The 25,009-nt window shown below is 36.6% G+C and overlaps 1 pseudogene; it reads right to left on the reverse strand.

Annotated features, from left to right (window-relative positions):
* Positions 1-15,736: 15,736 nt before the first annotated feature.
* The window catches only part of LOC125810490 (ATP-dependent helicase rhp16-like), a 43,302-nt pseudogene continuing 34,029 nt past the window's right edge, over positions 15,737-25,009 (reverse strand).

Genomic DNA, 25,009 nt, shown 5'->3' on the forward strand with positions numbered 1-25,009 from the left:
TGGTGGTTATCGGCTAGAGAACTCCTACAGTAGAAAGAGCTTGGTTCCTCGAGAAGTTCTGCTTAGTGTGGATGGGGGTATGGGACTTCATTCATGCATTGCACAAGTAGACTTCGAAAGGAAGCATGGTATTTTCATGATTTTATAAATATGATTTTTGTGTCATGTTTTAAATAGTTTTGCAAGCTTTATATATATTGCATGTGTCTCATTGCTTTATATTGAGTTCAGTTATTCGTAAGTTGTACAGAGCCAATGTAAGTTCTCTTTTGTATTCTTTTCAAGCTTAAGTTGTTGTTTAGCGGTCTAGCTCGCATACTCGTACATTCCATGTACTGATGCCAGTTGGCCTGCATCTTGTTATGATGCAGACGTAGGTACCCAGGATCAGCATCCAGTACGCCATTGATCCAGTTGAGCACTCCAGAGTCAGTGGTGAGCCTCCTTGCATTCCAGAGGACTCAATTATTTATGTTCTTAAGTTTTGTTTTATTAGGATGTTGCGGGGTCTGTCCCAACATCCATCTCGGTATTTTAGAGGCTTCACAGACAATCAGTCAGTCAGTTAGTTTGAGTCTCTCTTTTGTGTATATATATGTAAATATTCTATTTTGAGACTCGAGTTTCCGTTTTGGCCAGATTTTATCCGAAAGTTGGTTGTTTTATAACCTTTCATTACATTGAGTTATGCTTTTGAGATAAGTTTTCGCTGAGTTAAGAAAGCCAGGCCAAGGGTTCACTTGGGGCCAACAATGGTCTCCGAGTGCCGGTCCCGCCCAGGGTGTAGGCTCGGGGTGTGACACCTAATGAGGTTCTGCAAAATAACCATGAAGAAAATAAGAGTTAGCGAGAATAAGGTGTTCTATGACCATCATAGACATGGAGGATGCTTAAGTAATGCAAAAGAGAAAATACATAAAAAAAAATCCCTAAACTTTGCAGCAAAACTTACTTTAGTACTTTACCTATACAGGTATTTAAATACCCCCTTTACAAGATTAAATATCACCCTAAGAGCTGACATGGCAAAGTGAGTGTATTCACTCTCCTCAAAGCGCGTGAAATAATCATATATCATATATTATTATAATTAGGAAGAGTTTAACCCAAAAGTTGATTTACCGTTTTAACCCTACAGTTTTAATAAATATTAATTTATAATAAATTAGCTGATAATATCTATTTTAATTCTCCAGAAACCAAACGTTGCGTCAGCCCCATCGTTCAACGTAACAGAGACGTAGAGTTTCTGCTCAAACTCCTCGATCAGTGCGACAGACCTTTTTCGACGCTCAGGTTCAGCTGATCGAAAACCTTTACAGATACTTCAGGCGTCTGTATAAATGTCTCCAACAAGTTGTTACTGCCCATTTATATGAAACTCTTTTTTGTGCCTCAATCAAATACAATATTGTCAGGTAAAAAAAATAATTCTCCTCATATTGTTGTTTAATCAATAAGTACGGTCAGTAAAGTAAAATTTCTATCTTTTACTTCTTGATTCTGCTTGAAAGCATGCATTTTAAGTCGTTTGCAATTTCTTTTCTTTGTGATCCGCATGTCTGGGATCTCTATCAAATACGAAAGTTGTTAGCAATGTTGTGCCTAGTGGTTCTCGTTCATATGCAGCTTCTAACAGCAGTTTATTGAAAAATTTTGCACAAATCTGATCCTGCAGCGGTTCAGGTAGTCCTTGTGAGGTCCATCCCCATTTGCCAAATCTCACAATGTCAAAAGGTTGGCAGATTTGGAAGATATTGGATATACATGTGCAGATTTTTTCAAAGGTTAGTAAGCTGCAAAGAAGAAAAAAAAAATTTCTTCTTTAGCATAGTTGGAAAAATACTGCACTTGTTATCTATAAAAGGGAGAGTCTTCTTCATTCTCAAAATGCACCAAAAACAAAGGAGAGAAAAGAAGAGTGAGGCATCACAGAGGAAATTAGTCTGTGAGGAAAAAATAGAGAGTGTGAGCGATATTGTAGTAATGTGGAAAAATCAAAAGAGGGTTATTTCTTTTGAAGTGTGTAGTGGTCTTTGGAGTTTTTATTCAGACCTACAAGTGTAAAAATCATTACTATAGTGATATCAGTTGCTCCTCTTGGGCCGTGGTTTTTCCCTTATTCAGGAGGGTTTCCACGTAAAATCTTGGTGTCATTATTGCTCTTTTTATTCTTGTTGATTAACCGCATTGTTGTGTTCTGCTTTTATTGCTTTTATTACCGCAAATATTATTTTTGTTGCGGGTTTATTCCCAACAATTGGTATCAGAGCACAAGTTCTGCTCATTTACAGAAATATTTTTTGCAACTTATCGTACTATACTCAGTGAAAAAAAATATGTCTGGAGTAAAGTACGAGGTAGCAAAATTCAACGGTGATAGCGGTTTCTCAACGTGGCAGAGAAGGATGAGAGACTTGCTCATCCAACAAGGTTTGCACAAGGCACTAGGCGGCAAATCCACAACGCCCGAATCCATGAAACTTGGGGATTGGGAAGAAATGGATGAAAAGGCTGTTAGTGCAATCAGGTTGCACTTAACAGATGATGTGGTTAATAACATCATCGATGAAGAGAGTGCATGTGGCATTTGGACAAAGTTGGAAAATCTATACATGTCCAAAACGTTGACAAATAAATTATACCTAAAGAAGCAGCTATACGCCCTACATATGGGTGAAGGTACAATTTTTTTGTCCCATTTAAATGTGCTTAATGGACTAATCACGCAGCTAGCAAACCTTAGAGTAAAGATCGAGGAGGAAGATAAAGTCATAGTGCTCCTAAACTCATTGCCATCTTCCTACGATAATTTGGCAACAACCATTTTACATGGTAAGGACTCTATTGAGTTGAAAGATGTCACATCAGCTCTTCTGCTTAATGAGAAGATGAGAAAAAAGCTTGAGAATCACGGGCAGGCTCTCATCACTTAAAGTAGAGGCAGAAGTTACCAAAGGAACTCAAGTAACTATGGTAGATCCGGAGCTCGTGGAAAGTTCAAGGTCCGATCAAAATCAAAGGCCAGAAATTGCTACAATTGCGATCGACCAGGTCACTTCAAAAGAAATTGTCCAAATCTAAAAAGGGGCTAAGGAGAAAGCAACGGCCAGAAGAATGATGACAACACAACTGCAATGGTGCAAAATAATGAAAATGTTGTTCTCCTCATAAACGAGGAAGAGGAATGCATGCACTTGGCAAGTGTAGAGTCGGAATGGGTGGTCGACACAGCAACATCTTACCATGCCACACCGGTAAGAGTTCTTTTTTGTAGATATGTAGCAGGTGATTTTGGCAATGTGAAAATAGGTAACGCAAGTTACTCAAAGATTGCAAGGATCAGAGACATTTGCATAAAGACAATTAGTTTTGAAAGATGTGCGCCACGTACCTGATTTGCGAATTAACTTGATCTCGGGAGTTGCTTTGGACCGAGATGGATATGAGAACTACTTTGCAAATAAAAAATGGAGACTCACCAAAGAGGCATTGGTGATTGCAAAAGGAGTTGCTCGTGGCACGTTGTGTAGGACAAATTCAGAAATATGCCAAAGTGAATTGAATGCGGCTCATGAAGAGATTTCTGCAGATTTGTGGCATAGAAGAATGGGTCATATGAGCGAGAAAGGATTGCAAATTCTTTCCAAAAAATCACTCATCTCTTTTGACAAAGGTACAACGATAAAACCTTGTAACTACTGTTTATTTGGTAAGCAACATAGAGTCTCATTTCATACATCATCTGAAAGAAAGTTGAATATACTTGATTTGGTATATTCTGATGTTTGTGGTCCAATGGAGATAGAATCGATGGGAGGTAATAAATACTTTGTTACCTTTATTGATGACGCTTCACAAAAATTGTGGGTTTATATCTTGAAAACCAAAGATCAGGTGTTTCAAGTATTTCAAAAGTTTCATGCTTTGGTAGAAATAGAGACGGGTCAGAAGCTAAAACGTCTCAGAACTGACAATGGATGTGAGTACACTTTAATAGAATTTGAAGAGTACTGTTCAAACCATGGAATTAGACATGAAAAGACAGTTCCTAGAACCCCACAACACAATGGTGTAGCTGAGAGAATGAATCGCACCATTGTTGAGAAGGTGAGAAACATGCTCAGAATGGCTAAATTACCTAAGTCATTCTGGGGTGAAGCAGTTCGAACAGCATGTTATCTTATCAATCGTAGTCCATCAGTTCCGTTGGAGTTTGACATTCCAGAGAGAGTTTGGACCAACAAGGAGATGTCTTACTCGCACCTAAAGGTGTTCGGTTGCAAAGCTTTTGCACATGTACCGAAGGAGCAGAGAACCAAGCTAGATGATAAATCAGTTCCCTGCATATTCATCGGATATGGAGATGAAGAATTTTGGTACAGATTGTGGGATTCTGTAAAGAAGAAGGTCATTAGAAGCAGAGATGTAATCTTCCGAGAAAGTGAAGTTGGAACTGCCGATGCTCTATCCGAGATGGCCAAGGAAAAGAAAGGTATAGTCCCTAATCTTGTTACCATTCATTCTACTTCTAACCATCCCATAAGTGCAGAAAGTATGATTGATGAAGTTGCTGAACAGGAACAACAACCTAATGAGATTGTTGAGCAGGGGGAGTAACTTGGTGATAATATCGAGCAAGTGGAGTATCCGGAAGAAGAAGAACAATCTCAACCTCTGAGGAGATCAGAAAGACAAAGGGTAGTACAGAAAAGAGCCAATGGATGAAAGCCATGCAAGAAGAGATGGAATCTCTACAGAAAAATGGCACATACCAGCTAGTTGAACTTCCAAAAGGCAAAAGACCGCTAAAGTGCAAGTGGGTCTTTAAACTCAAGAAAGATGGAAATGGCAAGTTGGTCAGGTACAAAGCTCGATTGGTTGTAAAAGGCTTCAAACAAAAGAAAGGCATTGATTTTAATGAAATTTTTTCACCTGTTGTCAAAATGACTTCTATTCGAACTATTTTGAGCCTAGCAGCTAGCCTAGATCTTAAAGTGGAGCAATTGGACGTGAAAACTGCAATTCTTCAAGGAGATTTGGAAGAAGAGATTTATATGGAGCAACCAGAGGGATTTGAAGTATCTGGAAAGAAACATATGGTGTGCAAATTGAATAAGAGTCTTTATGGGTTGAAACAAGCACCAAGGCAATGGTACAAAAAGTTTGACTCTTTCATGAAAAGTCAAACGTACACAAAGACCTATTATGATCCATGTGTATACTTCAAAAGATTTTATTACAATAATTTTATTATTTTATTATTGTATATGGATGACATGTTAATTATAGGACAATACAAAGATTTGATTGCAAGGTTGAAGAGGGATTTGTCCAAGTAATTTGACATGAAAGACTTGGGTTCGGCACAACAAATCTAGGGATGAAAATTGTTCGAGAACGAACAAATAGAAAGTTGTGGCTATCTCAAGAGAAGTACATTGAACGTGTACTAGAACGCTTTAACATGAAGAGTTCTAAACCTGTTAGCATGCCTCTTGCGAGTCATCTGAAGTTGAGCAAACAGATGTGTCCTACAACAAAAGAGGAGAAAGAGGGAATGACCAAAGTTCCTTATTCTTCAGCAGTGGGGAGTTTGATGTATGCAATGGTGTGTACAAGACCTGATATTGCTCATGCAGTTGGTGTTGTTAGCAGATTCCTTGGAAATCCTAGAAAAGAACACTGGGAGGTAGTTAAGTGGATACTTAGGTACCTAAGAGGTACCACAAGAGACTTCTTGTGTTTTGAAGGATCTGATCCAATCTTGAAGGGCTATACAAATGCTGATATGACAGGTGACCTCGATAACAGAAAATCCACTACTGGATAATTGTTTACATTGTCAGGGGGAGCTATATCATGGCAGTCAAAGTTGCAGAAGTGTGTTGCACTCTCTACAACGGAGGTAGAGTGTATTGTAGCTATTGAAGCTGGCAAAGAGATGGTATGGATGAAACGATTTCTTCAGGAACTTGGATTGCATCAAAAGGAGTATGTCGTCTATTGTGACAGTCAAAGTGCAATAGACTTGAGCAAGAACACAATGTATCATGCAAGGACGAAGCATATCGACGTGAGATATCACTGGATTCGTGAAAAGATAGAGGATGGAATCTATGCATGTCATGAAGATCCCTACTTGTAACATCCGACAATTTGAAATAGCTTTGAAGATGCTTAGGATTGGAAATTTTCAAATTTTTTGAAAGAATTTTAAAGTTTTGGAAATTTGGCTAAGTATGGAAAAGGTAAGTTTTTGGCCAACTTTGATCAGTCGTAACTTCTATCTCATGATGAGTTAGAAGTATTTCCAGTTATGGTTGCATAGCCCTCGGAACGATCTTTCCAACGCCACCGAGTTTGCTCAATTCCGAGTCCGTATGAGCGAGTTATGGCCATTGAAAGTTGGGCAGTTGACAAGGAAATCCGTCCGGGAATCATTAAGGGCATTTTGGTCTTTTCCCTAGCCTTTTATTTTGGTTATATAAATGTGTTAGGCTGATCATGTTGATCAGTTTTACCATTTTAAAAGGAGTGAGAGTGAGGGTTTTGAGAGAAGAAGAAGAGAAGAAGAGGAGATCAAGCAAGGAGATCATCGTGGATTTTTCGTCGGGGGTGATCCCTATCAAGGTATGTGAGCTTTTAGTGTTGGGTGATCCTTTCCCCCACATGCCAAACTCGTTTTATTTTTGAGAAAAGATTGATTGTGTTTGTTGAAGTTGTGAGTTGTTGTGGTTGAAGTTGTTAGAGTTGTTAAAGTTGTTAGTTGTTGAAATTATTGTTGGTATTGTTGTTGGTTGTGATGTTGAGATTCTTGATGATTTGGGACTTGTTTCCGGTTGGGGTTTTGAGTTGAAATCTATTGAATATTGAGGGATTTCATGTTTCTAAGTGATTGGGGCTGGAACCCTTGAAGTTAGAGAGTTTAGAGTTGGAAAAATGAAGGAGAAAAGTCGGGCTTCTTACATGAATTAAGTCCGTGTCGCGGACTTGTTCCCTCTGTGAACAAAATCTTCTCCGCGTCGCGGACAGGACGCGGACTCCACTGTTTTCAGAATTTATTCTCAAAAATTTTCTTAAGTTTGGTTGTTCCAAATCATTCCTAAATCATTCCTAAACATCATGAGGTCCTTCCAAACACCAATCAAGTCCTTGAACCCATAATCCAATTCAAGGTGAGTTAGGATCAAAGTCAAGTGAAGTTAGTTTCCGATTCAAGTGAAGTCAAGCTTAGAAATTAAGTAAGTCCAAGCAAGTCTTTAAAGCTTTTCAAGAGTCTTCATTGAACGTTTTAACTTCATTCTAAGGCTCAAGTTCCTAGTTAACTATAGAGTTTCAAGTCAAGCAAAGAGTATATAGAGTTTCAAGCTAAGTAAAGAGTTTCAAGTTTTGTAAAGAGTAAAGAGCATATAGTTTCAAGTCGAGTAAAGAGTATCGAGTTTCGAGTTAAGTCAAGAGTCAAGAGTTGAGTTCATTTCTCAAAAAGTAATTAGGGAACTAAGTATTTCCCAAAGAAGTTTATAAGTGTTTTCACATTTAAGTTGAGAGGAAACAGAGATTTTCAAAAGAGTTTTGAGAAGTTTGAGCACTATCTCTTTTAAAAAGAAAAGATGAGTTTTTCAAAAGAGTTTCTAAAATATGATTAGATATGACAAATCGAGTATGTCATCAATGTTTAAACAGTATGGTCTCTAGATATACCATCAATGTTTAAGCAGTATGAATATCCCGAGTCATCAATGATCATATAAAAAAATATGGTTTTGATTTGTTCTTTTTAGAAAGAGTTTTCAAGTGCCTTCGGGCTAAGTTTTGAGTAATTATCTCAACTAAAGAAAGATGTGTTTAAAACACTTATGAGCTAAAGTATTTTTGGGAGTAGTCTTGAGCACCGAGTTGGGGACACGAGTTCATATTAACTCAACTCTCCATAAGAACCATGTAGCCAAACATGGGATTTCTCGGATCATACTTTTTAGATGATCACGAAAGTTAAGCTAGTGGATCCATTAAGCAAAAGTTAAAGTAAGGTCCTATATCGATGGCAAGGTATAGGATGGTCCTTGGGCAACGTGAGGTAAAACGTTGTATCACCACTTAGTTTCATAGTGGTGGTTATCGGTTAGAGAAACTCCCACCGCAGTAAAAAGAGCTTGGTTCCTCGATAAGTTCTGCTTAGTATGGATGGGGGTATGGGACTTCATTCATGCATTGCACAAGTAGACTTTGAGAGGAAGCATGGTATTTTCATGATATTATAAATATGATTTTTACGTCATGTTTTAATAGTTTCAAAGGCTTTATATATTGCATGTGTCTCATTGCTTATATTAAGTTCAGTTATTCTTGAGTTGTACAGAGCCAAGGTAAGTTCTCTTTTGTATCCCTTTTCAAGCTTAAGTTGTTTTTAGCGGTCCAGCTCGCATACTCGTACATTCCATGTACTGATGCCAGTTGGCCTGCATCGTTTTATGATGCAGACGCAGGTACCCAGGATCAGCATTCTGCACGCCGTTGATCCAGTGAGCACTCTAGAGTCAGGGGTGAGCGTCATTGCTTCCAGAGGGCTCAGTTATTTTGTTCTCTTAGTTTTATTTATTAGGGTGCTGCGGGGTCTGTCCCAACATCCATCTAAGTATTTTAGAGGCTTCATAGACAGTCAGTCAGTTAGTTTTGAGTCTCTTATCTATGTATATATGTAAGTATTCTATTTTGAGACTCGAGTTGCCTTTTTGGCCAGATATGTATCATTTAAGCTGTTTATGTCTCTGCATAGCATTGAGTTATTCTGTTGAGTAGGTTTCCGCTGAGTTAAGAAAGCCAGGCCAAGGGTTCGCTTGGGGCCAGCAATGGTCTCTGAGTGCCGGTCCCGCCCAGGGTGTAGGCTCGGGGCGTGACACTACTAGTGAAAACCCTTCGAATATGCTGACCAAGGTGGTATCAAGAGACAAGTTCGAGCTATGCAAAGAACTTGTCGGTATGCACTCAAGCTAGAAACTTAGAGCTACCTCTTTCAGGTGAATGGGTCAGGAGGGGGAGATTGTGGGGTCCATCCCCATTTGCCAAATCTTACAATGTCAAAAGGTTGGCAGATTTGGAAGATATTGGATATACATGTGCAGATTTTTTCAAAGGTTGGTAAGCTGCAAAGAAGAAAAAAATGTTTTTCTTCTGTAGCATAGTTGGAAAAATACTGCACTTGTTATCTATAAAAGGGAGAGTCTTCTTCATTCTCAAAATGAACCAAAAACAAAGGAGAGAAAAGAAGAGTGAGGCATCACAGAGGAAATTAGTCTGTGAGGAAAAAATAGAGAGTGTGAGCAATATTGTAGTGAGGTGAAAAAATCAAAAGAGGGTTATTTCTTTTGAAGTGTGTAGTGGTCTTTGGAGTTTTACTCAGACTTACAAGTGTAAAAATCCTTACTATAGTGATATCAGTTGCTCCTCTTGGGCCGTGGTTTTTCCCTTATTCAGGAGGGTTTCCACGTAAAATCTTGGTGTCATTATTGCTCTTTTTATTCTTGTTGATTAACCGCATTGTTGTGTTCTGCTTTTATTGCTTTTATTACTGCAAATATTATTTTTGTTGCGGGTTTATTCCCAACAGTCCTAAAAACTCCATTATGATTTTAATGCATGAACTCTTTTTTATTGTTCCAGAAGGACCTTGTCATTTGTTTATCTTCCTCCCATTTTTACTGATTGAATATAAGTTTTATGTGTTGAAATAGTTGACATTGTGAGTGTTCTAATAAAAGAAATTTGATTGCAATTTTGCTCTATGATTAGTTGAATATCTACCCTAAATCTCACTTGTGGAACTACACTACGTATGTTGTTGTTGATTGGTTAGATATGTAGATGATCCATCATTTAATCCCACTTGTGGAATATTTTCCTTTTATGATGAGTTGGAGTAATTGCCAAAGTTTAACGATCATTTTATCTGAGTTGTTGTTTAGCCATCTGGATCCTCTTCTCCCATTTTAATTGTCCTTGAGAGTATTTTCCAGAATTGCCAGTGTGCCCTTTTCTGTAGTTAGCTAATCATTGCCTTCAAGAATCGCCATGAAAAAATAGAACTTTTCTCTGCTTTTAATACTGAACGAGTAGTTGCAGTGCTTCACGAGCTCCTTAGTTTGACTATGGAAAAGAGGTTGACATCTGCTCAAATAGATGCATTTCATTCCGAGTTACAGTTACCAGCTAGACTTTTGCTTTGCTTAATCAAACACCATAGTATATTCTACATCACTAATAAAGGTGTCAGGAGTACCGTGGTACTTAAAGAACAGTTACCAGCTAGACTTTTGCTTTGCTTAATCAAACAACATGGTATATTCTACATCACTAATAAAGGTGTCAGGAGTACCGTGATACTTAAAGAGGCTTACGATGGGTCTAATTTGATCTGTAAATGCCCTATGTTATTATTTAAAGATAAGTTTATAGCACTTACAGTAGGAAATGATATTGATTCATGTATCAGTGCTCCGACTTAGTTTATTTAATGAAAACAGTGGTTGACATTGTAGTTTATTCTTTTTACCTTGTTTCTCAAGGGTGTTGATCAGTATTGTTGCACTGTTGTTCTTGTCAAGAAGGATATTTTGTGGCTTAATGTCGCTATGAATGATCTGGTTCTCGCACTCTTCATGAAAGTATAACATGCCTCTGGCAATGTCAAGTTCTGTGTCACTTCTTAGCTTCTAGCTTGGTCTTTGTCCATCGCAAAAGATCAAATTTGACACAGCCCCATTTTTCAATAATTCATTTACAACAAGCCTGTTGCTTTTTTCATTGCAGAAGCCTAACAAATGAACCAGATTTTTCTAATGTGTTAGGCCTATCACCCTTACTTCTGCCAAAAATTCTTTATCATCACCTTGTTCAATTCCAATTCCTAATTTCTTCACAGCAACTTCAACTTCTTCATCCTCTAACTTGAGAATTCTGCTATAAACACCACCAGAAGCTCCTTGCCTAATTTATTCTTGATACCGTTGGTGGCTTCGTGCAGCTGCTGGGTCGAAAATGCCCTTAAATACATCGCAATTGCCTTTCTTTTTGGAGGGGTTTTGGCATCTCTATATTTCTTCATAAAAGTGTGCTAATATATAGCAATTGCTGCAAAAAATTGAGTTCTGAGTCAAAGTCGGAACGAGTGTGCTGAAAATCTTTATCATTTTTAATAAAGTAAGTTGACAAAGGCACTTGGTGATTTCTTCCTAATTGGCCAAAGCTTTGGTCGATAGAGTTACCTGGCGTATGTGCTCGTGAGATAAGGCTTTTTAACAGAATGCACACTTCTACTACATCAATACTATTGCACGCACTCATAACAACACTGCTTTACAAATGTCTATCAAGAGAATGAGACAACTTAGCATGGCTCACACGCACGTGTCCACGGCTAGTAAAAATAATAAAACTGAAAGGTAAAATCATACACATAACATTTTTTTATTGGCCAATATATATATAATAAAACTGAAAGGTAAAATCATACACAACATTTTTTTATTGGCCAATATATAATTAATAATTTTTTAAAAAAAATTATAAGTTAAAGTTAAAAAAAATGTGAAATTTCTTGTTTAGAAGTAAATGAAATTTGTGTGTTCAATTTTTTTTAAAAAAACATATTTAATCTTTTTGTTCTCTCTTTATTTTGTTGTCTTCCCCAAATGTCTTCTTCCCCAATGAATCACTCCTTATACCTTTCTTCTTCCATATTAAAAATTTTCCTTCATCTTCATCCCTCACCTCACCTCACCCGCCCTTCACTAATCACAAAACCCAACACCTAATTCATATTATTGAATGTAAACTTTCTTGAATTTTTTAAGTAACCAATTTTGAATTTTCTAATAGTTGTGATGCTAAAAATATGGGTCTATCAACTTTCTTACACAACCTTCATTTTTCATTTGAGTTGTTAAGAAAAAAATAACTTTCAAAAATATTATTCTCCAAGGGACAGATTTGTGGGAGAGAGAGGGTTCGAAGAAGAAAAAGTAAGTATGCTATTTTTTTTAAATGAATGTTGAAGAAGAAAATAACTATTGAAGGCTGTAAATTTGGGGAAAAAAAAGAAGCTAGTGAAGATTGAAAATGGTGAAAATCAAGAAAGAAGAAAGAGGGGGGGGGGGGGGGGGGGGAGGGGGGTAGAAGAGAAGGGGCGGAAGAAGATGGGACAATTTTAATTTTAAAATGTATTTTTAATTAATTGATTAGTGTAATAAATTTTAAGAAAATGTTTAAGAGAAAAGGTGAATAAGCAAAAAAAATTGAAAATTAATGATGTGGTGCTTACATGGCTGTGACGTGGTACTTACATGAGTATGATGTGGCAGGTGAGAGTGGTATTCTATTCTCAGGGTTGTATTTAATTCACTTCAAAGATGTTAAGGGATATTTAAATGCCCGTGCAGTTTAAATGTTAAAGTAAGTTGTGAGTTTTATGTATTTTCTCAATGCAAAATTATAAAATTCAAAAGAAGAAAGGCTCAAACTTCCTTTACAAATGAATGAACTAAAAAACGATAGAATGGTCCGGTAAAGTAACTTGAAGTATTTTTCTCATCTTCTTTTTCAAATCTGTCCAATAGCTCTCGATAGTTCATCACTATCACTTTTTCTTTGGTTTATTGGATCTTGTTGACATTGTCATATGATTCTGTTTTGCTAATCGCATTTATAAGGTGTGTAGGAACAAATTCCTCGGTCATCTTACTATCCCAACTAGTCTTTCTTTCATGCTTCAACAATGACAACACATCTCTTTTTCACCTTTGAGGTGGTTATCAAATCTATCCTTCTGAACATGGCATGGTGTCTATCATCTGAATCCGTAACCTCTTCATTCAGATACATGAAGAACTATCAATTCAATTAGACAATTACACCAACTATTCAAAGCATTAATTAACATTTCAATATGGAGTTCCGATAAGGAATTTGACAGCAATAGGAGAAATATCCTCTTCCGTACTTTATGCAGGCGAGGTAATGACTCAAATGATTGAGAATTTTATGGGAAGAAAAAGATTTCCCCAAATTCTATTATCCAGCATGATGGCATGTGAACACAAACGCAAAGTTCTATGCAGGTTAGATGTTCGCTGAATTGCCTGAATGAGAATAATGGGGGCGTAAAATCAGTGTGGACGGTTTGGAAAGGGGTTGGTAACGTGCTAGGTCAGGATCCTGTTTCCCCTTGATTAACTTATTTGCCTCTTTTGATTAGTTTTTGTTTGGCTTATTACATTGAGATCCCCTTAAACTTGAAGTAAATTTCATTTATAGACACATGAGTTGTGACTTGTTTCAATTGAGCACATAGCACACAATAAAGTGTTCTTATTAGATGCTTTCCGTTCAAATTATGGAAAATCTTTCGGGTTTATTTGTAACTATCTGTTACATATTTAAGCTTAACTAAACGCATTTGCTCAATAAATTGTAAAATCTCATTGATGGCTTTTATGAGTCCACCACAACGTAACTGACCAGGTCCCTTATTAACACAAACACAGACGATGCAGAAAGTAATGTGTAAAGTAAAGCACAAAGGATGTTTACGTGGAAACTTTCTTGCTCAGGGAGAAAAAAAGCACAACCTATCTCATAGGATTTTAGCGACAACTTCATTAATCAACGAGCCAAAATTCAGATTACAAACTCTTGTAACCTAGGAATTAAAGTCTTAATCCCTTCCTCCTTGTAACACCTCTATTACAAGACAACAAGCAATGAATCTATTGCCCACTACACCAACTAAACCTAGTTGATATAGACTTCAAAAAGAACTTGACACAACTAACTCTAGCTACAAACTCGACTTGACGATGATTGCAACTGAAATGATCTAAATTCATTTATAGCATATGAATAGATCTTACACTTTTTGAATACAAGACATTAAACTCACATAACAACTAAAGACTACACTTAATCACTCGATCAGGTCCCTTGCTGCGTATGAGAATACCTGCCTTGAGAGAAGAATGGCTTTTGCTTTGGTTAAAAACTTGATTGCAAAAACCAGGTTGTTTCTTGTCAATATGACAAATATAAGATGGACAAAACAACCTAGTGCAATGCCATTGGTTGAGGGCTCTGCTCCTCTGTTACTGTTCTCACCAACCACTGCAGTTAGGGGTGTCAAAAATGAACTCAAACATAGGCAACCCGTCCAGAATTTTAAGGGTTGGGATCAAGATAATTTGAATTGGGTTCAATCTCAACACATTCAAGCCTAACCCATTTTAAGAGAATCCTCAATTGAGCCCAATTCAATCTCCAATTTCAACCCGTTTTAAAACTCTTTATTAAGATATGTTCCTATATTGAAGGTATGAGTTATTATCTGTTTAATATCTTTTAGTATTTATCTATCCATTTGTTACTCTTTTTAAAGAAAAAATTCTTTAGTTGAAATTCAAATTGTGATTATAAAAGTTAAATATCACTATGTTAAAATTATTGAGATTAAGTGGGTCAAATTGGGCGGGTCAAGACCCAACCCATTTTTTAGCCTATTTGAGCCCAAAGTAAACTTGGGTGGGTCAAGACCCAACCCGATTTCTATTTCAACCCATTTTAATATCTTCAATTTCAACCCAAGCCGCCCATTTGACACCCCTAACTGCAGTTGTGACAACTTTACTACTGTCCTCTAAGGTCTGTCTGGAACTTCACTCGCTCATGGGATCAAGTCCCCTACCAGATCTCATTGTTTGTTAAATCATCAGAACTTTAGAATATAACACTCAAGTTTGTTCCAATTGAGGTTATTATTGCCTACTAATGCAGTGCAGCAAGTTGAATTAGTTTAAGTCCCGATGCAAATGGTTGCGATCATGGTAGAACAGCTATATATATGAACAAACTTTTTCATGTCAACTTCATCAAATTGCCTTTGCAAGTCTTTTATATTATTTCAATAGAAAAAAGAAGTAAAAGAAGTTAATAAATGAAATTTGAAGTCATTTCAACTTCAAGGAGAAAAAGGAAACCGCTTTAGACTGCAGCAAGGGGAAATCAACATACAGAATAAACAGAGTTCCTTGTGCAGGCATAGGCATTTATTGGAAGCCACATGTTTGGATCTCATCGTTGGATAGCGTTGTTGGCAGAATGTCACCAGTCTTTTAACTGAATGCAGACACTTCCTCGTTGTCTCATCATTAATTATACGAGCAACACTATTTGTGTGAATCTTCTCACGGGCTGATCGTTCATGAATACAAACCATAGTAACACCAATAGATAAAGGCACATTACCAATGGCTATCTTATTAACGTATTGATACAATGCAGCAGTATATTGCCTATTCACAACTAGTCATCATTAAATAACCTTTCAAGTAAATTTGCTAAATCTTTGAACTCCCAAATGGCTTTCTATATGCAATTCATACATTGACAAGCAAAAAGAAACAAAAGAGATAAATGGGTGATTCAGACTAGAATTCTGTCTCTGCCCATGAGCTTCATATGCCAATGTTTTTGCAAGGATGCACATTTCCATGACCTTGCCTTGAGGGTATGGATTCTGATGCACTTTTTATCATGAAAGTGAAGCTAAAATGGAAGGAAATAATTAAACAATTGATGAAGCTAATGACATTTGATTCATATCAATTAAGATGCAGAAGCAACAGAAACACTCTTTGGACAGATCAAACTCCATGCAACATAAAAGCAAATGTCAGAACACTTCGTACAAAATTTTGCTAGAAGCTGAACAAAGCACATGTCAATTGGTTTGCCAAACCGAAGAAATAGAACAAATCAAAAGTGATAATAAAACAGGGATATCAAGTCCTCAGTTGTTAGTTTTCCTAAGGCCTCTGAAGAACCACCAATTGTCCTGTAATCAGAGGAAAAACAAACAGTTAGCGAAAAATGGTTCTCAAGAGAAAGAACGGAGGAAGGGAGCAAAGAAGGAATCTAACAAAAGATTGACAATAACAACATGCAAAGGAAAATCATCAAAATACTTTATTTTTGTCAGAAATATATGATACTATGTAGACGACTATAAGAAAAACACACTTGCCCTTCAAAAAGTAATTTCTTCTTCTCTTGTAACTCTAAGATTCTCTCTTCAATTGTATTCTCCATCACAAATCTCACGATCCTGCAAATTTGAAAACAACAATAAGCTCTATTCAATGGTCACCAAAGCAGAAGAAATACAACACACACTTGACTGGTTTATATTGCCCTATTCGATGGACTCTATCTTGGGCTTGCTGCTCCACTGCAGGATTCCACCAAGGATCCATTAAGAAAACCTAGCAAAGATCAAGAGATGAGCCACATAACATGTGCTTCTTCAACAGATAAATACAAGTCATAATTGTATATCAAATGAACCAAATAAAATGAACCTGAAGAGTGGAAGGAATGCAACACAAGATATGCACAAGTCTTAAGAATTTAGAGCGATTAACATAGAGAAAAAATAGATCCTTACATGTGATGCAACTGTAAGATTGAGGGCAACACCTCCAGCTTTCAAGCTCATAAGCAATATCTTGCAATTTGAATCCTCAGTGAATCTTTTAAGTGCAGCATCTCTTGCGGCAATAGACATGGATCCAACTAATTGAACACAATTGATGCCACACAGCTGAATATACACAACACAAGCTTCTTTTTTGTTAGTCTGGAAAGAAGAGAAAGTAGGAAGGAAAAAGTACCATTATGTCTTACATTAAGAGAATATTTTATCAGATCCAAAAACGATGTGAATTGGCTAAACACAATTCCTTTTGCAGAACCGTCCCTTTCAAACATGTCGCTAATTTCTTCCTTCTACATTCAATAAAAGTAAAAAATTAGCTATTTCTAAAGAAATTAGAGCGGTTTACAGAGAAAGAAACCCATAAGACAGAAAAAAAAGCAAGCTGAGGAGAATATGATGAATGCAATTGCATACCAAAGCTTCTATTTTAGTGCTTGTCTTGAATTTATCTAGCTGAATTTTGTTCAATATACTTGAGGACCTAAATTCTTTGACAGTAGGTTTAGAACTAGAATCTCCCTTATCTTTATTTCCAGAGAAGTCAAATGTGAGGGGTTTGGTACATGAAGGGCATGGCGTTTCCCTCACATCTTCAGCTAAATATATCATACACGCCCTGCAAAACACGTGCCTACAACAAGTAACCTGCAAAAATCAAAAAGAGATGCACAGTTCAAAGAAGACTCTGTTTAATGCATAAGGACTTTATACTAGATGTACTTTGGATAAAATCTCCATGTCTATGCTGCTAGAAAGAGAGTATCCCAAATGTGCATCCGCTTCATGAGAACTCCAACAATTTTTCGAATTCCAAAGAGAGTAAATGGCATTTGAAGAGTGTACATACAATATTCAGGCTGGATTTGAGCAATTGAAAGGTGCTCGATGTTCTTAGACCTTGAATGGCCAAGCACAAAAACAATTTAAGAAATGCAGAAAAGGACAGAGCTATCAAAAATTGAACTTCAGCTGAGTAACATGTTTGGTATTCTTTTCTTCTCTCTCTTTTCCTATTTCTTGGTATGGGGGAGGGGAGTGGGTAGAGGAGTGAAAACTCACTACTGGATCTTCCACTGCATCCTGACATAAGACACATGATTGTTCAACATCTCCAGCCTCTTTATTGCCACTAGCCAATTCTTTTCTAGAGTACATCACAAGGTAAGGATGATTAGCTGCCTGCCGATTAAAGAAAGACATTGGTCAGACATTTTCTGTAATCAAATTTGGCTGATGACCCATAGTAAGACAAATATATGTATGGGAGGCAAGTTCAGACGAAGCAAAAGAAAGGACAGTGTCGGTATTTGTGCTCATATAATAGAAGGACAAGAAAACTAGAAGCAGCCACTTCAAAATTTAGTTCACAGAAAAAAAGATTAGCACAAAATATAAGCTTTTGGATGAGAAAACAATTTAAGCAAATAGTTATGTTTAGTAACCCATCAACTAAGTCTTCCATAGTCAAATCTTTACTCCAACTTTACATATTTGAGTAAATTTTTGACAACCAACTATTTGTGATAACCCCCTTGACCAGATTGTATTAACTATCCATTGTTATCTTCCAACTACACATCCAACCATCCAGTCGAAAACGATGTAATACTATAGTGATAAAATAATACCAAAATAACAGCAGAAAAGTGATATAAACAGAAGATACAAAAAGAAGTTGTTGAACACTCATATCTATGCACACATAAGAAATTTATTGTCAATTAAAAAGGACTATGGGAAAGAGCAGAATTTTGCACGAAAAGAAAATTGGAAAGAGATTGTGTGACCAAATCATGAGGGTCATGAGTAGGGACAGGTCAAGAGAACCAAAGTAGAAGGACATCAACCCCATGACAAGAGGAAGTTGTTGGAAAGGAAGGAAAACGAGAAGAAGTTGAAAGAAAAAGAATAAAGGGTAGGAAGCCTGTGCTCTTGTCAATTTATATCCAAGGAGTAAAAACTATCATTTTCACTCTAATCCCCCCCCCCCCCCCCACACACACACACACAAAGTATTTTAATCAGTAAACACATGCTTATACTATTTGCACTAAACTACATTGAATCCTGTAAGAAATGGATAAATCGATTTAGAAAGCTTAGCACTGAAAACACCAAAATTGAAGCAACAAAGAGAGTCAATTAGAAAACAAAAACAAGAAGATGAATGTTCAAGGTTTCACATATATAAAGCATCTATATAGAGCATTGTCTTGGTACCTGCCGTAGGGGTGTGATCATACCCAAAATTTGACCAAAGTTATTCATCAGGTGTCCAAGCTGGGCATATCTGCACCAAAATAAATAATGCAGATGCAGTTAGAAGTATAAATATCCTTGCTCCCTTCTTACTTTTTGGCAAGGTAATGAATGGCACAAATGATTAAGAATTTTATGGGAATACAAATGATTGAGAACAAAAAATTGTAGGAAACAAGATACACAGCCAAAAGAAAGAGAAACAATGGGCCAGGAATTTGGCACAGCCGTAGACAAGCAAAGTGGACTTGAAGGAAGAATAGCTTGAGTTTGAAAATGAAATATCAGAGAGATAGCATACATCTCGAACTGTGCAAGGCTTCTATCGTGCAATGTCTTGTAGTAGTCGTATTCTCTCTCATCCAAAGAATCTTTTCTCACTGTAACCTGAATGAACCCAAAAAAGAACCAGTCAGAAGATTCTAATGGAATTGAACCACACGGCACTAGTGCAAACAGAACTTACAGTCTTTGTGGGGAGTGCAAGATCCACAGCTCTTTCTCTTTTGGTACGTCTTAGCATTAGGCTTTTCAGAATTTTGTACTTCAACCAAACCAACGCATCTCTACCTTCATTTTCGTATGCCTTTAAAGGTTTTTCAATATACTAGGAAAAAAAAAGAAGACGTTTCAACTTTACTATGTCAGCAATAAAATGAAGCTTCAAAAGTATGTAACTTACGTTCTTCCACCAGAGGAAGTGGCGTTCAGGTTGGTGGGAGCACTGTGAGCACACATCGTAGGAGCTGTAGAATTTATCAAAGGACAGACTGTATGAGATGTTTCAAAAGTAATATTGATTGAGAAGCAAAATGATAACAATATAAAGTAAAATAGACCGTGAGCCATTAGGAATTTCACCCTCTGGGATAGGAACAAGGATTTAAAAATGAATTTTTGTGTCTACCTAAAATCAAGTCCACTGCAATTACAATCTTCACAAAAGTAACAAGCATAAGGCGTAACTTGTAAGAAACGGGCCTGTAGAGAAGTAAAGAATTCAATTAACCTTGCAACTAAAGAAGTAAGGAAAAGGTAGTTAAAGTAGCAGAAGTTAACTTACAAATGAGTACAATTCTCCCATGCGGTTTTGCAGGGGTGTACCAGTCAATGCCCACTTATAAAAAGATTCTAATGCAAGAACCGCTTGTGTGGTGTTGCTGTGTATAGACTTGATATTATGAGCCTACGCCATAGAAGTTCAACCAGTTAAGAACATTTCAGATAAAAGATCTTGTGTCATGAAATTTAGGAGTTCTACTCTCAGACTACAAAACACTTGCAGGATTGTTCCAAGGCAAAAAAGAGAACAGAATGTCCATGTCCACCATGTAAAATAGAAAAGGGTGATCAAACTAAAATTGAAGATGAAATTCCATGTTCTTACATTATGTTGTGTCTTAATAGCTGAAACATTATTAAGATTATTCAGCAGTTAACCTATAGGTTTCTTCCTAACCACCATAAGATTCTTCACAGTCTAATGACCAGCATAGCTGTTGGCGCATTATTCAGCAGATAACATGATCGACTTGAAAAAAATTGCATAAACAACAAATGATCACCATGTATCTGGAAGTGCCAAGATAAGAAAACAAAAACTTAATGCATGAATCTATGAATGTATGACTTGCCTCATCCAAAATGATGCGCTCCCACTTCACTGAATGCAGAACTGACTTCCTTGTGGACACATCTTCACCAACCCAGGCTGAATTTTCAATAGAACCATCGTCACTCCATTTTGAGTTCTTACTATTCTGTTTTGACTTCTTTGGCCAATAATCAGCCTGGATAACGGAATACGTAGTAATGACAAAATCATATTCCTCCAGTTTGTACATACATTTCTCCCTGTTGGGGCCATGATACACAACAGTTTTGTTGCTTCCTTTAGTGGTGCAACGTTCAATCTCGTGAAACCATTGCGTTGCTCCAATCACAGGACATACAACAAGAGTTCCTTTTACTGTTGGGAGTTCCTGGGAGGTACCGGGTGAAGACGGCAATATACTAGAACCACTAGTTGCTTTCTTTAATTCGCGTTGAGCAAGCACAAGTGCTATGGCTTCAACCGTCTTCCCCATTCCCATTTCATCAGCAAGAATACCCCCTTTGAATATAGTTTCTTGCCTTAATGACCAAGCCAACCACTCCTTTTGGTACCTCAATAGTGGCAAGATCAAATCTGATGGTGCCTCGGCAGTTTCAGCAAACGAGACATTCTGAATATCCAAGTTTAAATCATCTGAATAATTCTCCAGAAGGAATTCATCCATTTCTTGTTCTAGTATCTCCCATGTCAAAACTGATCTTCTTATCTTTTGCATCCTCTCACGTTCATATTTCCTCATTTCTATCCTTCTCACCATGCCATAGAATCTATGATATGCATCTGTATCTTCATCCATTTGATCTTCAGTAACACGAACAACTATTAATTTAGTTAGAAAATTACGCGAACTATTCAAAGCATTTATAGGTGTTAGCATTTCAAGATGGATCTCCCCTATGGAATTTGACATCAATAAATTAAAAATAGGAGAAAATTAAAGATAACAGCTCATCACTAGGGCACAACTTTCGCATGGTATTTTAATTTACATGTCATTCATTATTTTCTAATTTGGGTCATTTTAAAATCATTCAATTTCAACCAAGCTTTCAAGATTCAAGAGCTTCAGAAGAAAAACAAACAAGAAGACAAAGAAGAAGAACCTGGAATTGGCGGATTCATTTTCCCGAAAAGCTGAGAGAAATTAGGGCTTGTTGTTCTTTTGATGCTTAGAAACTGATATCCAACAATGGACTGGTGGTCTCCTTATATAGACTTGGGCTTTCCTCTCCCATGAGCTAGCATTTGGGGTTGAGTTAGGCCCATGTGTCATATCTTTACATGGTATCAAAGCCAGGTACATCCCCATTTGGGCTCCCGGTCCACACTCTATTGGGCCTGGGAATGAAGAAATGTTAGAGTGGGTAGAATCTCACATTGATTGGGGAATGTACTGGTGGTCTACTTATATGGACTGGAGAAATTCTCCCCTAATAAGTTAGGCCCAGATATCATATCTTTACAATTATCATACATCTTAATAATAATGGGCAAATAAAGTAATAAAAAAGAATGTCCTCTCCAACAAACCTGTTCTTTTTCAAAATTGATGTTTAGAAATTGATCTAGTCGTTTTTAAGGAAACAGTATATAAAACCGCTCAACAGACTAAATGGCATTTAAGGAGTGTACGTATAATATCAGGATGACAATGATAAATTTGAAGTTGCTCGAAGTTCTTGGACCTTGAATGGTCAACACAAAAATAATTTAGTAAATGCAAAATGGGGAGAGCTATCAAATTAAACTTCAACTAAGTAACACGTTTCTGGATGCGTTTCTTTTCGTTTCATCTCTCCTTTTTTCCAGTTTCTTGGTTTGGGGGGAGGTTATTTGGGAGAAGGTGAGAGTGGTCTCTATGACGGACAAGATGAGGGAAGCGAGACTGAGATGGTTTGGTCATGTGCAGAGGAGGTGCGACGATGCCCTAGTGAGGAGATGTGAGAGGCTGGTTGTAGGGGTGTGCAGAGGAGTAGAGGTAGGTCGAGAAAAGTATTAGGAAGAGATGATTAGATAGGACATGACACAACATCATTTTACTGAGGATGTGACTTTAGATAGGAAGGAGTGGAGGTTACGTATTAGAATAGAAGGTTAGTAGGGTTAGAGGGTGTATTGCTTAGGCTTGTTATGCTTGTTGTAGTACTAGTCATACACTAGTTTCTTTTGTAGACTTTACACTGTTGTTTATTAACTTTTATACTTTCTTCATGGTTTTCTTCCTTTATTACTTGGGTTTGATGCACTTGAGCCGAGAGTCTTTCAACCTCTCTGGTTATGTTGTTGTTTTTGTTGTTGTTGGTGTTGGGGGAGGGGGTAGAGGTTCACAAACTCACTACTGAATCATGACATAAGTCACATGATTGTTCAACATCTCAAGCCTCTTTAATGTCAATAGATGCTAGAGAACTTCACAAGGTAAGGATGATCAACTTCCTTTCAATTAAAGAAAGACATTGGTCAGACATTTGCGACAATCAAATTTGGTTGATGACCATAGTAAGACAAATACTTCAAAATTAAGTTCACAAAAAAGACAAGCACAAAATATTTTCTTTGACATGAGAAAATAATTTAAGCAAAAACCTATGTTGATAACACCTCTAGCAGTCTTCTGATTAGCTGGACTGCATGTCAAATAAGTTTTTCATTAGTTCAATCTTTACACAAATTTTACATATTTTATCCACTGACAAATTGATTTCTGTTGTCCAAGACTTAAGTCTAAAATAATGTAATACTATAGGGATGAAATTATACCAAGAAAATGTTTATATAAAATTACAGAAGGAAAGGGATATTAAACATAAGATAATAATAAAAGAAGTTGCAGCACATTTATATCTATCCACACATAAGAAATGTATTGTCAGCCAAAGCACTATGGCGAAGAAGCAGAAAATGAATGTGATACGAATGCTCCTTTAAGGACTTACTCTAGAAGAAAATATAGGCGAGCAGCATGTGGAGATAATCTATCTTAGTTTATCTGTCTTACTTTCTTTGTATTAAGTAGGATAAAATATATAAGCAGTAATTATCTATAGTAGTTATAAAGTAGAAGTTACTACCAGCAAGCAGCAACAGTTATTTACAGCAGTAGTTGTTTCTGTCTATTTGTTAGGAGTTATTTATGTTTACTATTAATATTTGTATTTTAGGAGAATTCTGGAAAGGAAAAATATTATTATGTCTTTATATATGGAGATTTGTCCACTCCATACGGACATTGTTATTGGTTAATGCAGTGTTTAAGATTCTTGCACTTTTTTAACCAGTAAAGTTTCATTTTCATTTCATTTCATTTCAGTTTCTATCAGAATGTTTGCAAGAAAAGAAAATTGGAAGTTGGTAGAAAGAAAGGAAGATGAAAAGAAGTCGAAAGAAAAAGAATGAGGAGAAGAAAGCCATTGCTCTTATAAATTTATATCCAAAGGGCAGAATGTCATTTTCACTCTAATTGAAGCAGCAAAGAGAGTCAATTAGAAAACAAAAACAAGAAGATGAGTAAAGCATTTATAAAGCATTGTCTTGGTACCTTCCGTAGGCGTACAATCATAGCAAAAATGTAAAAATAATTATTCCTCAGAGTTCCAGCCTGGAGATCTCTGCACAAAAATACAAAATGGGTATACAGTTAGAAATAAAAATATCCTTGCTCCCTTCTAATTTTTTTGGCAAGGAAATGACACAAATGATTGAGAATTTTATGGGAAGAAAAAGACGAAAAAGATTTAAGTTAAAAATCAAGGACTAACCCAAAGGGTTCAAGAACTACTTGAGAACAAGAAATTGTAGGAAACAGGATACGCAGCCAAAAAAAAGAGAAACAAAGGGCCAGAAAATTGGCGCAGAGTGAACTTGAAGGAAGGATTTTTTTTCCCTTCAAATTTACCACTAGACAGTGTGTCTAGTGGTCTTTATTAATAATAAATAAAAATCCTCCATTGGAATATGTACAAGCAAGGGGGGCTAGACCTTACCAATCCTAATGAGGACAAGAATATCTACTTTTAGCAACTATGAAGAAAATAAGCGCTGGAGTTTATTATAAACTCTATGATGGTATTACATATGAGGATGCTTAAATAATGCAAAATTATAAAAGCCATGAAGAAAGTTGAGTTATCAACCTCAAACTTCCCTTTACAAATGGATGAACTAAAAATGATAGAATGGTCTTCTAAAGTAACCTGGAGTATTTTACTCTTGTCTTCTTCTTCAGTTCTGTCCAGTAGCTCTTGATATGTTGACACTGTCATGTGATTCTATTTCACATATTTTGCCAGTCGCATCTGTAGGTGCCTTGAAACAAATTTCTTTGTCATCTTATCATCCAAACTAATCTTTCTTTTATGCTTCTTTTTGTTATTGAGTTGACCTAGAAAAAATATCTGCATTCCTAGCTACATTTGCAAAATAATGATCCAACACATCCTCCTCTTCACCTTCGTCAAAGATGTCCTCATCTTGTAGGTTATCAAATCTATTTGGAGACAAATGGCTACTACCACCAACTTGTAGTTGTTTTGTAGTGTTAATAGGTGTTAGAAAAGTAAGTTTTTCAACATCGGAACTCACCAACTGATCACTTA

This window comes from Solanum verrucosum, unplaced genomic scaffold (genome assembly GCF_900185275.1).
Source record: "Solanum verrucosum unplaced genomic scaffold, falcon-dt-bn FXZP01000118.1, whole genome shotgun sequence".
NCBI classification, from domain to species: Eukaryota; Viridiplantae; Streptophyta; class Magnoliopsida; order Solanales; family Solanaceae; genus Solanum; species Solanum verrucosum.